This window comes from Oncorhynchus keta, chromosome 8, assembly GCF_023373465.1.
Source record: "Oncorhynchus keta strain PuntledgeMale-10-30-2019 chromosome 8, Oket_V2, whole genome shotgun sequence".
Lineage (NCBI taxonomy): Eukaryota > Metazoa > Chordata > Actinopteri > Salmoniformes > Salmonidae > Oncorhynchus > Oncorhynchus keta.
Genome location: NC_068428.1, coordinates 23,960,047 through 23,973,625, shown reverse-complemented (window position 1 = coordinate 23,973,625; position 13,579 = coordinate 23,960,047). Strand labels below are relative to the sequence as shown.

Sequence of the window (13,579 nt, the reverse complement as noted above, 5' to 3'; positions counted from 1 at the left end):
CCAGAGCGCCAAAGTCTAGGTCCAAGAGGCTTCTAAACAGCTTCTACCCCCAAGCAATAAGACAACTGAACATCTATTCAAATGGCTACCCAGACTATTTGCATTTCCCCCCCCTTCTCCCCCTTTTACACCACTGCTACTCTCTGTTGTCATCTATGTATAGTCACTTTAATAGCTCTACCTACATGTACATACTACCTCAACTAATCGGTGCCCCCGCACGTTGACTTTGTATCAGTACCCCCCTGTATATAGTCTCGTTATTGTAATTTTACTGCTGCTCTTTAATTACTTGTTACTTTTATCTCTTATTCTTATCCATGTTTTTTGAAACTGCATTGTTGGTTAAGTAAAGCATTTCACTGTAAGATCTACCTGTTGTATTTGGCGCATGTGACTAATAGAATTGATTTGACAACACCGGTCCCTCAAGATTGGTCCCTCAATCGAGCAGTGATGCCATTTTGAGTTGTGGGTGATTGTTTTCTGTTGCGTGTCTGCACCAGCCAGAACTGTTTCAGTCGTTCTCTTTGTTATTTTTTGTTATTTCCGTGTTCATTTAATAAATATGGAGACATACCACGCTGCACCTTGGTCCTCTCCTTCCAACAGCCGTTACAAGTTCATTTTAAAAACAGATTCAACCACAAAGACCAGGAGGTTTTCCAAGGCCTCGCAAAGAAGGGCACCTATTGATAGATGGCAACAACAAAACATTTAAAATAACAGACATTGAGTATCCCTTTGAGCATGGTGAAGTTACTAATTACACTGTGGATCAATACTCTCAGTCACTGCAAAGATACAGGCGTCCTTCCTAACTCAGTTGCCGGAGAGGAAGGAAACCGCTCATGGATTTCACCATGAGGCCAATGGTGACTTTAAAGCAGGAATAGTTTAATGGCTGTGATAAGATATGGATCAACATTTTTTATTTCAAAGGGCACTAAAGTAATGCTGCAAAAATGTGGGAACGCAATTAACTTTGTCTTTAACACAAAGGACAAATCTAATACAACACATTGTGGTGGCTGCATTATGTTATGGGTATGCTTGTAATTGTTAAGGACTGGGAAATGTTTCAGGATAAAAAAAAGTACAGAATGGAGCTGATTCAATCTGCTTTCTGCCAGACACTGGGAGATGAATTTATATTTCAGCAATTAAAAAAAACACAAGGCCAAATATACACTGGAGATGCTCACCAAGAGGACAGTGAATGTTCCTGAGTGACTGAGTTACATTTTTTACATACATTTACTTAAAAATCTATGGCAAGACCTGGAAATATTTGTCTAGCAATGATCAACAACCAATTTGACAGAGCTTGAATAATGTTTAAAAGAATAATGGGCAAATGATGCACAATCCATGTGTGGAAAGCTCTTAGAGACGTACCCAGAACGACTCACTACTGTAATCACTGCCAAAGGTGCTTCTACAAATTGACTCAGGGGTGGGAATAGTTATGTAAACAAGATATTTCAGCTTCTCATTTTTTATTAATTTGTAAAAATGTCTAAAAACATAATTCTACTTTGATATAGTGTGTCGGCCAGTGGCACAACATCAACATGTAATCCATTTTGAATTGCGGCTGTAACACAACAAAATGTGTAAGAAGTCCAGGGGGTGAATACTTTCTGAAGGCAAACACACACACGTGTCTACCTGAGCTCTCCTCTCCGTCTCTGTCTCTTTAAAAGATATTGTCAACATTTGATATTATCAGTGGAAAGGCGGAAAAAAAATCTTCCAACTGTCCCTTTCTCCCCTTTCTCCTTCCTTTCCTCCACCCTCCACGTAATTAGCCACTGTTCTAATCTCCCATTGTGTCTTCCCCTAACGTGTGTATGTTTGTGTTTATTTATGTGTGTATGTCAATGTCACACTATCGCTGTACGTCTATGAGCCTGCCTGTATGTGCAGGTGTGTAAGGTGTTTCCCCTCCATGCATTTACTACGCCGCATATACCCCACCGCTGCTGAAAGAAATCCTAGGGGAAACACTGGTGTGTGGGTGTGTGTGTGTCTGTGTATGTGTATGTAAGAGGGCCTGTCTCACTAACAACCAGATTAGCCCCTCCGCTCGTCCCCAGGCATCGTCCATGGTGACCAAAGGTAATTGCTTTTTAATTAACCCCAGAGCGCTAATCCCACTGATATTTAGCAGGGCAGCTTCTAGAGCAGACAGTCACATACACACACAGTCACAAAGAAACTACAGACAGACAACTACACACACTGGGAAGCTTCAGAGCAGACAGACAATCACCATAGACCATGTGTGTGAACTGAACAGAAACAACATGAAAATAAATGTACTATTGATTCAAATGTTTTCGCTCAATGCGTAAAGAACGTACATTTTTTCAAATTTATCCTGGATATCGGAGTGTGTGCATGTGTGTGTTTCATGGCTCACAAAGATGGAAAAAGCAATCCTAAACATCTATCGATCTGTCCTTTCCTTTCTTTTGTCTCCTTCTCTCCTTCCCTCTCTCAACTTCAGTCTCTCTCCCCCTTCTCTCTCTGTCTGACTCTCTCCCCCTTCTCCCTCTCTCAGTAGGTGAGCTTCCATCTTGTCATATTCACATTGCAGCTATGGTGTTCTGTAACCACACACACAGTAGTAAATGTAATCACACACACACACACACACACAGTAGTAAATGTAATCACACACACACAGTGTAAATGTAATCACACACACACAGTAGTAAATGTAATCACACACACACACACACAGTAGTAAATGTAATCACACACACACACACACAGTAGTAAATGTAATCACACACACACACACAGTAGTAAATGTAATCTCTCTCTCTCACACACACACACACACACACACACACACACACACACACACACACACACACACACACACACACACACACACACACACACACACACACACACACACACACACACACACACACACACACACACACACACAATGTTAAATGTAATAACACACACACAGTAGTAAATGTAATCACACACACACACAGTAGTAAATGTAATCACACACACACACAGTAGTAAATGTAATAACACACACACAGTAGTAAATGTAATCACACACACACACAGTAGTAAATGTAATCACACACACACACAGTAGTAAATGTAATCACACACACACACAGTAGTAAATGTAATCACACACACACACAGTAGTAAATGTACCAGAGCAAGCGGTACCGGAGCCTTAACAGCTTCTACCCCCAAGCCATAAGACCGCTGAACAATTAATCAAATGGCCACCGGACTATTTACATTGACCCCCTTCCATTTGTTTTGTTTATTATCTATGTATAGTCACTTCACCCCTATCTACATGTACAAATGACCTCGACTAACCTGTACCCCCGCACACTGACTCGGTACCGATACCCCCTGTATATAATCATGTTATTGTTATGTTATTGTGTTACTGTTTATTATCTTTTACTTTAGTTTATTTGGTAAATATTTTCTTAACTCTTTCTTGAACTGCACTGCTGGTTAAGGGCTTGTAAGTAAGCATTTCACGGTAAGGTCTACAATGTTGGTTAAGGGCTTGTAAGTAAGCATTTCACGGTAAGGTCTACACTGTTGGTTATGGGCTTGTAAGTAAGCATTTCACGGTAAGGTCTACACTGTTGGTTAAGGGCTTGTAAGTAAGCATTTCACGGTAAGGTCTACACTGTTGGTTAAGGGCTTGTAAGTAAGCATTTCACGGTAAGGTCTACACTGTTGGTTATGGGCTTGTAAGTAAGCATTTCACGGTAAGGTCTACACTGTTGGTTAAGGGCTTGTAAGTAAGCATTTCACGGTAAGGTCTACACTGTTGGTTAAGGGCTTGTAAAGTAAGCATTTCACGGTAAGGTCTACACTGTTGGTTATGGGCTTGTAAGTAAGCAGTTCACGGTAAGGTCTACACTGTTGGTTAAGGGCTTGTAAGTAAGCAGTTCACGGTAAGGTCTACACTGTTGGTTATGGGCTTGTAAGTAAGCAGTTCACGGTAAGGTCTACACTGTTGGTTAAGGGCTTGTAAGTAAGCAGTTCACGGTAAGGTCTACACTGTTGGTTAAGGGCTTGTAAGTAAGCAGTTCACGGTAAGGTCTACACTGTTGGTTAAGGGCTTGTAAGTAAGCAGTTCACGGTAAGGTCTACACTGTTGGTTAAGGGCTTGTAAGTAAGCAGTTCACGGTAAGGTCTACACTGTTGGTTATGGGCTTGTAGGTAAAGCATTTCACTGTAAAGTCTACACTTGTTGTATTAGGCACATGTGACAAATAAAGTTGGATCTGATGTAATCACATAGACACACACACAGTAGTAAATGTTATCAGACACAACATGAATCTTCCCTGTCACACATACCGCTTTCTCTCCCTCGCCTTCCTTCATTTCACTTGTCATTTCCCAAAGTACTGACATATAAACCACGGGGGGGACTCCTGGTCACTCAGGAGCTGTTGACAATAAATGGCATCTCACCACTCAATCATATTCCACTCCCTGTGTGTTACTCCAGTCCCCTTCCTGTTGTAATCTTACACTACTGAACCACTTGTTTTACTCAGCGCTGAGAGTATTTTATACATGGTTCCCCAAGCTGGCCTCCAGCAGATTACACACTATTTATAGAATGATGTATCTTTAATCTCCTACTGACTGTCATTCTCCACTTCTTCCTCTGCTGTTGATGTTTTTTAATACATTGCACAGTGTTTACCTCTCAGGGCTGCTGCATTCTCTCTCTCTCATGCTTTCCCCCTCGCTCTGCCTCTCTCTCTCATGCTTTCCCCCTCGCTCTGCCTCTCTCTCTCATGCTTTCCCCCTCACTCTGCCTCTCTCTCTCATGCTTTCCCCCTCGCTCTGCCTCTCTCTCTCTCATGCTTTCCCCCTCGCTCTGCATTCTCTCTCTCTCATGCTTTCCCCCTCGCTCTGCCTCTCTCTCTCATGCTTTCCCCCTCGCTCTGCCTCTCTCTCTCATGCTTTCCCCCTCGCTCTGCTCTCTCTCTCTCATGCTTTCCCCCTCGCTCTGCCTCTCTCTCTCTCATGCTTTCCCCTCGCTCTGCCTCTCTCTCTCATGCTTTCCCCCTCGCTCTGCCTCTCTCTCTCATGCTTTCCCCCTCGCTCTGCCTCTCTCTCTCATGCTTTCCCCCTCGCTCTGCCTCTCTCTCTCTCATGCTTTCCCCCTCGCTCTGCCTCTCTCTCTCTCATGCTTTCCCCCTCGCTCTGCCTCTCTCTCTCATGCTTTCCCCCTCGCTCTGCCTCTCTCTCTCTCATGCTTTCCCCTCGCTCTGCTCTCTCTCCATCTGTCTCTCTCTCTCTCTCTCTTGCTCTCATCCTCTTCTTTTGCTTTCTCGCCCTCTCCTCTTTCTTACCATCCTCCACTTAAATTCATCCACTACCTCTCTCCTCTTTCTCCACTTAAATGCATCCTCTCCCTATTTTCTCTTTCTCTCCTCCACCCTCCTCCAGTGCTTTCTCTCTCCCTCTCCTCAATTAGGCCAGTGAATCTCCACCCATCATAGGAGACATCCCACTGACACTGACAGATATAGGCTGCTGACAAGTTATCTTCTCGCTCACTCGCTCACTCACTCACTCACTCACTCACTCACTCACTCACTCACTCACTCACTCACTCACTCACTCACACACCTTAAAACTCCTTCTCTTTCTCCCTCTCTGACACACACATACTGATGCACAAACAGTGTATTTGAAAAGTATTCCACATTTTGTTACGTTACCGCCTTATTCTAATATGGATTCAATCGGTTTTTTCAACCTCATCAATCTACACACAATCCCCCATAATGACAAAGCAAAAACAGTTTGTTTTTTAAAAAATGTGTAAATGTATTAAATATACAAACTGAAATATCACATTTACATAAGTATTCAGACCCTTTACTGAAGCACTTTTGGCAGAGACTACAGCCTAAATCGTGGCATTGAATGGTTCAGCAGACTTAGCCCTCTGTAACTGGCTACGAGACTATTGCAGCTCTGTGGGTGTAACATTTATTGACACTTTTGATACCTTCTGGAAACAAAGCTCATATTATAAAGAGGATGGGATCCACCCAGATCATCTGGGTTACTCGTTCCTTCACAGCATTATAAGGCTGCGTTGAGACAATGACTTATCAATGAAACAAGTCCAGCTCATTTAATCCCTACCACTGTGTCGCCGAGTTGTCATATACATTTACATTTACATTTAAGTCATTTAGCAGACGCTCTTATCCAGAGCGACTTACAAATTGGTGCATTCACCTTATGACATCCAGTGGAACAGCCACTTTACAATAGTGCATCTAAATAATGCTTCAGCAAATGTACATTATCCCAGGGGCACTAAAAGAGTCCATGTAAATAACCTAATGTATGACCCTCGTACTGCCTCTGCTGATCCATCAGCTTATGTATGCAGTAATCATGTGCCTATGAACCAGAGTGATACTGTTAGCACTGAGGTGGTGAGCAGTGTAGAAAGTCCACTGTGTGCAGCTCCCCCTGCACTAATAAAAATAACCTGAGTATGTCTGCCCCTGCTAAGCTTCCCAGTAAAGCAAGAAACTCTCTTAGATAATACCTTTGATGATACAGTGGTGGCAATACATGGTTATAAGATCTACCGAAAATACAGAAGAGCCAAAGGTGGAGGTGTGGCTGTTTATAATTTAAATATAATATTTATATTATATTCCTGTGAAGTTTAGAGAGGATCTCATGTTAAATACTATTGAAGTAATATGGCTACAGGTTCATCTGCCTCACATAAAGCCCATTATTGTGGGAAGCTGCTGTAGACCACCAAGTGCTAACAGTCAGTATCTGGATAACATATACAGAGAGGTACACTTTCTGGGTGATTGAAATATTGACTGGCTTTCATCAGGCTGCCCACTCAATGAAAAGCTTCAAACTGTAACCACTGCCTGCAACCTGGTTCAGGTTATCAATCAACCTACCAGGGTATTTACAAACAGCACAGGAATGAAATCAACAACATGTGTTGATCACAACTTGACTAATGCTGCAGAAATTAGTTTGAAAGCAGAATCCAAATCCATCGCATGTAGTGATCAGGATTTAGTAGCCATATCTAGGAAAACCAAAGTTCCAAAGGCTGGGCCTAATATAGTGTATAAGAGGTCATACAATACGTTTTGTAGTGATTCCTATGTTGTTGATGTGAAGAATATTTGTTGGTCCGTGGTGTGTAATGACGAGCAACCAGACGCTGCACTTGAAATTGCTTATCCCAGTTACTAAGAAGCATGCATCCATTAAGAAAATTACTGAAAAAACTGTTATCTAAATCCCTGGATTGATGAGGAATTGAGAAATGGTATGGTTAAGAGGGATGAGGCAAATAGGTCTGGCTTTACAACCGATTGGCAAACGCACTGCAAATTGAGAAATCATGTGACTAAACTGAATAAAAAGAAGACGAAACTACACTATAAAACCAATATAAATGAGATAAAGAATGATAGTAAAAAAGCTTTGAACACCGAAAGGACATTTTGAGCAAAAAGGCAAACTCAGCTCCATCATTCACTGAATCAGATGGCTCATTCATCACAAAACCCACTGATATTGCCATCTTCTTTAATGATTATTTCATTGGCAAGATGAGGAAATTTAGGCATGACATGCCAGTAACAAATGCTGACACTACACGGACAAGTATATCTGGTCAAATTATGAAAGACAAGCCTTGTAATTTTGAATTCCGTAAAGTGAGTGTGGAAAAGGTGAAAAAAATATTGTTTTCTATCAACAATGACAAGCCACTGTGTTCTGACGACTTGGATGGAAAATTACTGAGGATAATAGCGGACAATATTGCCACTCCTATTTGCCATATACTCAATTTAAGCCTACTTGAAAGTATGTGACCTCAGGTCTGGAGGGAAGAAAAAGTAATTCCCCTACCTAAGAATAGTTAACTTAACTGGCTCAAATAGCCAACCAATCAGCCTGTTACCAACCCTTAGCAAACCTTTTGAAAAAATTGTGATTTACCAGATACTATTTCACAGTAAACTAATTGACATCAGACTTTCAGAACACTTATAGGGAAGGACATTCAACAAGCACAACACTTACACAAATGACTGATGATTGGCTGAGAGAAATTGATGACAAAAAGATTGTGGGGCTGTCTTGTTAGACTTCAGTGCAGCTTTTGACTGTCGATCATAGTCTGTTGCTGGGAAAACGTGCGTGACTTTACACCCCCTGCTATATTGTGGATAAAGAGCTACCTGTCTAACAGAACACAGAGGCAGAGGGTGTTCTTTAATAGAAGCCTCTCCAACGTAATACTTTACTAACGACATGCCACTGTGTCTACGTATGCGAATGACTCAACACTATACACTACAGCGACTGAAATGACTGCAACACTTAACAAAGACCTGCAGTTATGTTCAGATTGGTTGGCAAGGAATAAGTTAGTCCTAAATATTTCAAAAACTAAAAGCATTGTATTTGGCACAAATAATTCACTAAACCCTAAACCTCAACCTGTAAATAATAATGTGGAAATTGAGGAGACTAAACTGCTTGTAGTAATCCTGGATTGTAAACTGTTATGGTCAAAACATATTGATACAACAGTAGGTAGAATGGGGAGAAATCTGTCCATAATAAAGCGCTGCTCTGCATTCTTAATAGCACTATCAACAAGGCAGGTCCTACAGACCCTAGTTTTGTCGCACCTGGACTACTGTTCAGTCGTATGGTCAGGTGACACAAAGAGGGACTTCGAAAAATTGCAATTTGCTCAGAAAAGGGCAGCACGGCTTGTATTTCTGAGAGGTATTGACATGTTGAATGCACCAAGCTGTCTGTTTGAACTACTGGCACACCCATGCATACCCCACAAAACATACCACCAGAGGTCCCCTCAAAGCCCCCAAGTCAGGACCAGACAACAGGAGGCGGACAGTACTACATATAGTCATGACTACATGGACCTCTATTCCACATCAGGTAAATCATGCCAGCAGTAAAATTAGATTTAATAAAAACAGATAAAAATACACCTTATGGAACAGTGGGGACTGTGAAGCAACACAAACATTGACACAAGCATACAAACACACAATAATATACCCAATATACACACACGTACACATGTATTTTGTGTTACATATACAGTTGAAGTCTACATACACCTTAGCCAAATACATTTAAACTCCGTTTAATCTTAGTAACAATTCCCTGTCTTAGGACAGTTAGGATCACCATTTTATTTTAAGAATGTGAAATGTCAGAATAATAGTAGAGAGAAAGTAGATCAAACGTTTTGGGTAGCCTTCCACAAGCTTCCCACAATAAGTTGGGTGAATTTTGGCCCATTCCTCCTGACAGAGCTGGTGTAACTGAGTCAGGTTTTTAGGCCTCTTTGCTCACATATGCTTTTTCAGTTCTGCCCACACATTTTCTATAGGATTGAGGTCAGGGCTTTGTGATGGCCACTACAATACCTTGACTTTGTTGTCCTTAAGCCATTTGCCACAACTCATTGTCCATTTGGAAGACCCATTTGCGACCAAGCTTTAAATCTGGAGTACTTCTTCTATCTTATCCGGTGTCCTGTGTGAATTTCAGTATGCTCTTTCTAATTCTCTCTCTCTCGGAGGAGGACCTGAGCCCTAGGACCATGCGTCAGGACTACCTGGCATGATGACTCCTTGTTGTCCCCAGTCCACCTGGCCTTGCTGCTGTTCCAGTTTCAACTGCTCTGCCTGCGGCTATGGAACCCTAAACTGTTCATATTTACTCTTGAGGTGCTGTCCTGTTGCATCCTCTACAACTACTGTGATTATTATTATTTGACCCTGCTGGTCATCTATGAACGTTTGAAAATCTCGGCCATGTTTTGTTATAATCTCCACCCGGCAGAGCCAGAAGAGAACTGGCCACCCCTCATAGCCTGGTTCCTCTCTAGGTTTCTTCCTAGGTTTTGGCCTTTCTAGGGAGTTTTTCCTAGCCACTGTGCTTCTACACCTGCATTGCTTGCTGTTTGGGGTTTTAGGCTGGGTTTCTGTACAGCAATTTGAGATATTAGCTAATGTACGAAGGGCTATATAAATAAATTTGATTTGATAGAGGACTGAGGGTCTTCCAAATATTGAAAGTGTGTAAATAGCTACCCATGTTATTTTGTAAATGTATATATTTTTTTCTCAATTTTTTTTTTGGGGGGGGGGGGTGTGTGTTAGAATACCATTTTGGTATTTTGTATATAGTTATGTTTCAAAATGTATACCTTCACCAATTTGGCCACTTGGGTACATTTGGGCTACTTGTGTGGGACACCTGGGTGACTTCATGATAAATATCATGTAGCACACTCATTTTGGAAGTTGTCATTCTGAAACTTTGCACAAGTACTGTTGCCCTCTTATGTTTTTCACTGAAATTGTCCCCATCATCCTATCTGAATGTTTGTTTTATCTTGTTCATTTTAAAGATGATACAAAAATAAAAAGTATGGTTCTTTTCATTGTATTATCTAAACCAGATCTATTGTGTTATGTTCTCCTACATTCAATTCACATTTACACAAACTTCAGAGTGTTTTCTTTCAAATGGTACTAAGAATATGCATATCCTTGGTTCTGTGCCTGAGCTACAGGCTGTTAGATTTGGGTATGTCTTCAGGCAGAAATTGAAAAAAGTAGGGTGGTAGCTGTAAGAGGTTCTTCCTGACTGATGTCTTGAGATGTTGCTTCAATATATCCACATAATTTTCCATCCTCATGATGCCATCTATTTTGTGAAGTGCACCAGTCCCTCCTGCAGCAAAGCACCCCCGCAACATGATCCTGCCACCCCCGTGCTTCACGGTTGGGATGGTGTTCTTAGGCTTGCAAGCCTCCCCCTTTTTCCTCCAAACATAACGATGGTAATTTTGGCCAAACCGTTTTACTTTTGTTTCATCAGACCAGAAGACATTTCTCCAAAAAGTACGATCTTTGTCCCTATGTGGAGTTGCAAACCGTAGTCTGGCTTTTTTATGGCGGTTTTGGAGCAGTGGCTTCTTCCTTGCTGAGCGGCCTTTCAGGTTATGTTGATATAGGACTCGTTTTACTGTGGATATAGATACTTTTGAACCCGTTTCCTCCAGCATCGTCACTAGGTCCTTCGCTGTTGTTCTGGGATTGATTTGCACTTTTCGCACCAAAGTACATTCATTCAGGCTTCTACTGGGAAGTGGGGGCGAATGAGAACTGATTGAGCCAGGTGTCTGGCAGAGTGCCACAGGCTCGTGAGGCACGTTCACGAGAGAGTTAGCTCTCGTTCCACTGCTTTTCTACAGACATAGGAATTCTCCGGTTGGAACATTATTGAACATATATAATAAAAACATCCTAAAGATCGATATAATACTTAGTTTGACAAGTTTCTACAGGCTGTAATATAACTTTTTGAACTTTTGGTCCGACGTTTGGCTGGACCTGATCGCGCATTTGGATTTGTTTACCAAACGCGCTAACAAAAGAAGCTATTTGGACATAAATTATGGACATTATCGAACAAATCAAACATTTATCGTGGAACTGGGATTCCTGGGAGTGCATTCTGATGAAGATCATCAAAGGTAAGTGAATATTTATAATGTAACAGTATAACTTTAGACCATCCCCTCACCCATACCCGGGCGCGAACCAGGGACCCTCTCTGCACACATTAATCTGTTACTCCTACCCCCTACCTTTTCGAACATTCTGTTAAAAATTGCGCAACATTTCAGCGCCCTGCTGCTCATGCCAGGAATATAGTATATGCATATGATTAGTATGTGTGGATAGAAAACACTCAGACGTTTATAAAACTGGTTAAATCACGGCTGTGATTATAACAGAACGTGCGTTTCATCGAAAAGCACAGGAAAATCTGATCACTGAAAATGGAAAAATATATCCATCCGCCACTTCAACCCATTGTTAAAGGCGAACCACATTAAATGGGGCTGAGGTTGCAATACTTACAGCTTCCACACGATGTCAACAGTCTTGTCATTTGCCTAGGCTTTGTTTCTTGGTCAAACGAAGAATAGACAAGCCATTTGTTCAGGTCTCCGACCGGATATTTTGGTTGAGATTTACCCGGACATTATTTCCAGACGTATCCCATATAGAATATACATCGCCTCGTGATCAATTTGATCGCTTATTAACGTGTACTAATACCTAAAGTTGCATTACAAAAGTATTTCGAAGTGTTTTGTGAAAGTGTATCGTCGACTTTTTTAATAAAAAAAAATGACGTTACGTTTTAAGACGCTATTTTTTTCAGTTTATCACACAGTCTTCATAGATCGATATCTAGGCTATATATGGACCGATTTAATCGAGAAAAAAAAGACCCAATAGTGATTATGGGACATCTAGGAGTGCCAACAAAGAAGATGGTCAAAGGTAATGAATGTTTTATATTTTATTTGTGCGGTTTGTGTAGCGCCGACTATGCTAATTATTTTGTTTACGTCCCCTGCGGGTCTTTTGGGGTGTTACATGCTATCAGATAATAGCTTCTCATGCTTTCGCCGAAAAGCATTCTAAAAATCTGACTTGTTGCCTGGATTCACAACGAGTGTAGCTTTAATTCAATACCCTGCATGTGTATTTTAATGAACGTTTGAGTTTTAACTTGTACTATTAGCATTTAGCGTAGCGCATTTGCATTTCCAGATGTCTAGATGGGACGCCTGCATGTCAGGTAGGAGCAAGAGGTTAACAACAGTCACCCACAAAGCATTGTTACCCATCGCTCCACAAAAGCCGCGGCCCTTGCAGAGCAAGGGGAACCACTACTTCAAGGTCTCAGAGCAAGTGACGTCACCGATTGAAACGCTATTTAGCGCGTACCACTGCTAACTAAGCTAGCCGTTTCACATCCGTTACACTCACCCCCCTTTTGACCTCCTCCTTTTCCGCAGCAACCAGTGATCCGGGTCAACAGCATCAATGTAACAGTATAACTTTAGACCGTCCCCTCGCCCATACCCGGGCGCGAACCAGGGACCCTCTGCACACATCAACAACAGTCACCCTTGAAGCATCGTTACCAATCGCTCCACAAAAGCCGCGGCCCTTACAGAGCAAGGGGAACCACTACTTCAAGGGCTCAGAGCAAGTGACGTCACCGATTGAAACGCTAATAAGAGCACACTTCATAAATATGCACTTTATCGAACAAAACATACATGTATTGTTTAACATGAAGTCCTATGAGTGTCATCAGATGAAGATAATCAAAGGTTAGGGATATAATTGTATCTCTATTTGTGCTTTTTTGACTCCTCTCTTTGGGTGGAAAAATGGCTGTTTTTCTGGGAGTTGGTGGTGACCTAACAATCGTTTGTGGTGCTTTCGCTGTAAAGCATTTTTGAAATCAGACACTGTGGCTGGATTAATGAGAATTTTATCTTTAAAATGGTGTAAAATACTTGTATGCTTGAGGAATTTTAATTATGAGATTAAAAATATATATATATATATATTTGTCGCTCTGCACTTTCACTGGCTGTTGGTGAGGTGGGACA

At 41.5% G+C, this 13,579-nt stretch overlaps 1 long non-coding RNA gene across 1 annotated transcript; it reads left to right on the top strand.

The window, feature by feature from the left end:
* The first annotated feature begins 3,127 nt into the window (after positions 1-3,127).
* Positions 3,128-4,441, top strand: LOC127931376 (uncharacterized). The gene is made up of 3 exons (XR_008140907.1): positions 3,128-3,546; positions 3,641-3,970; positions 4,018-4,441. It is a non-coding gene; the product is annotated as an uncharacterized LOC127931376 (long non-coding RNA).
* The last annotated feature ends 9,138 nt before the right edge of the window (positions 4,442-13,579 follow it).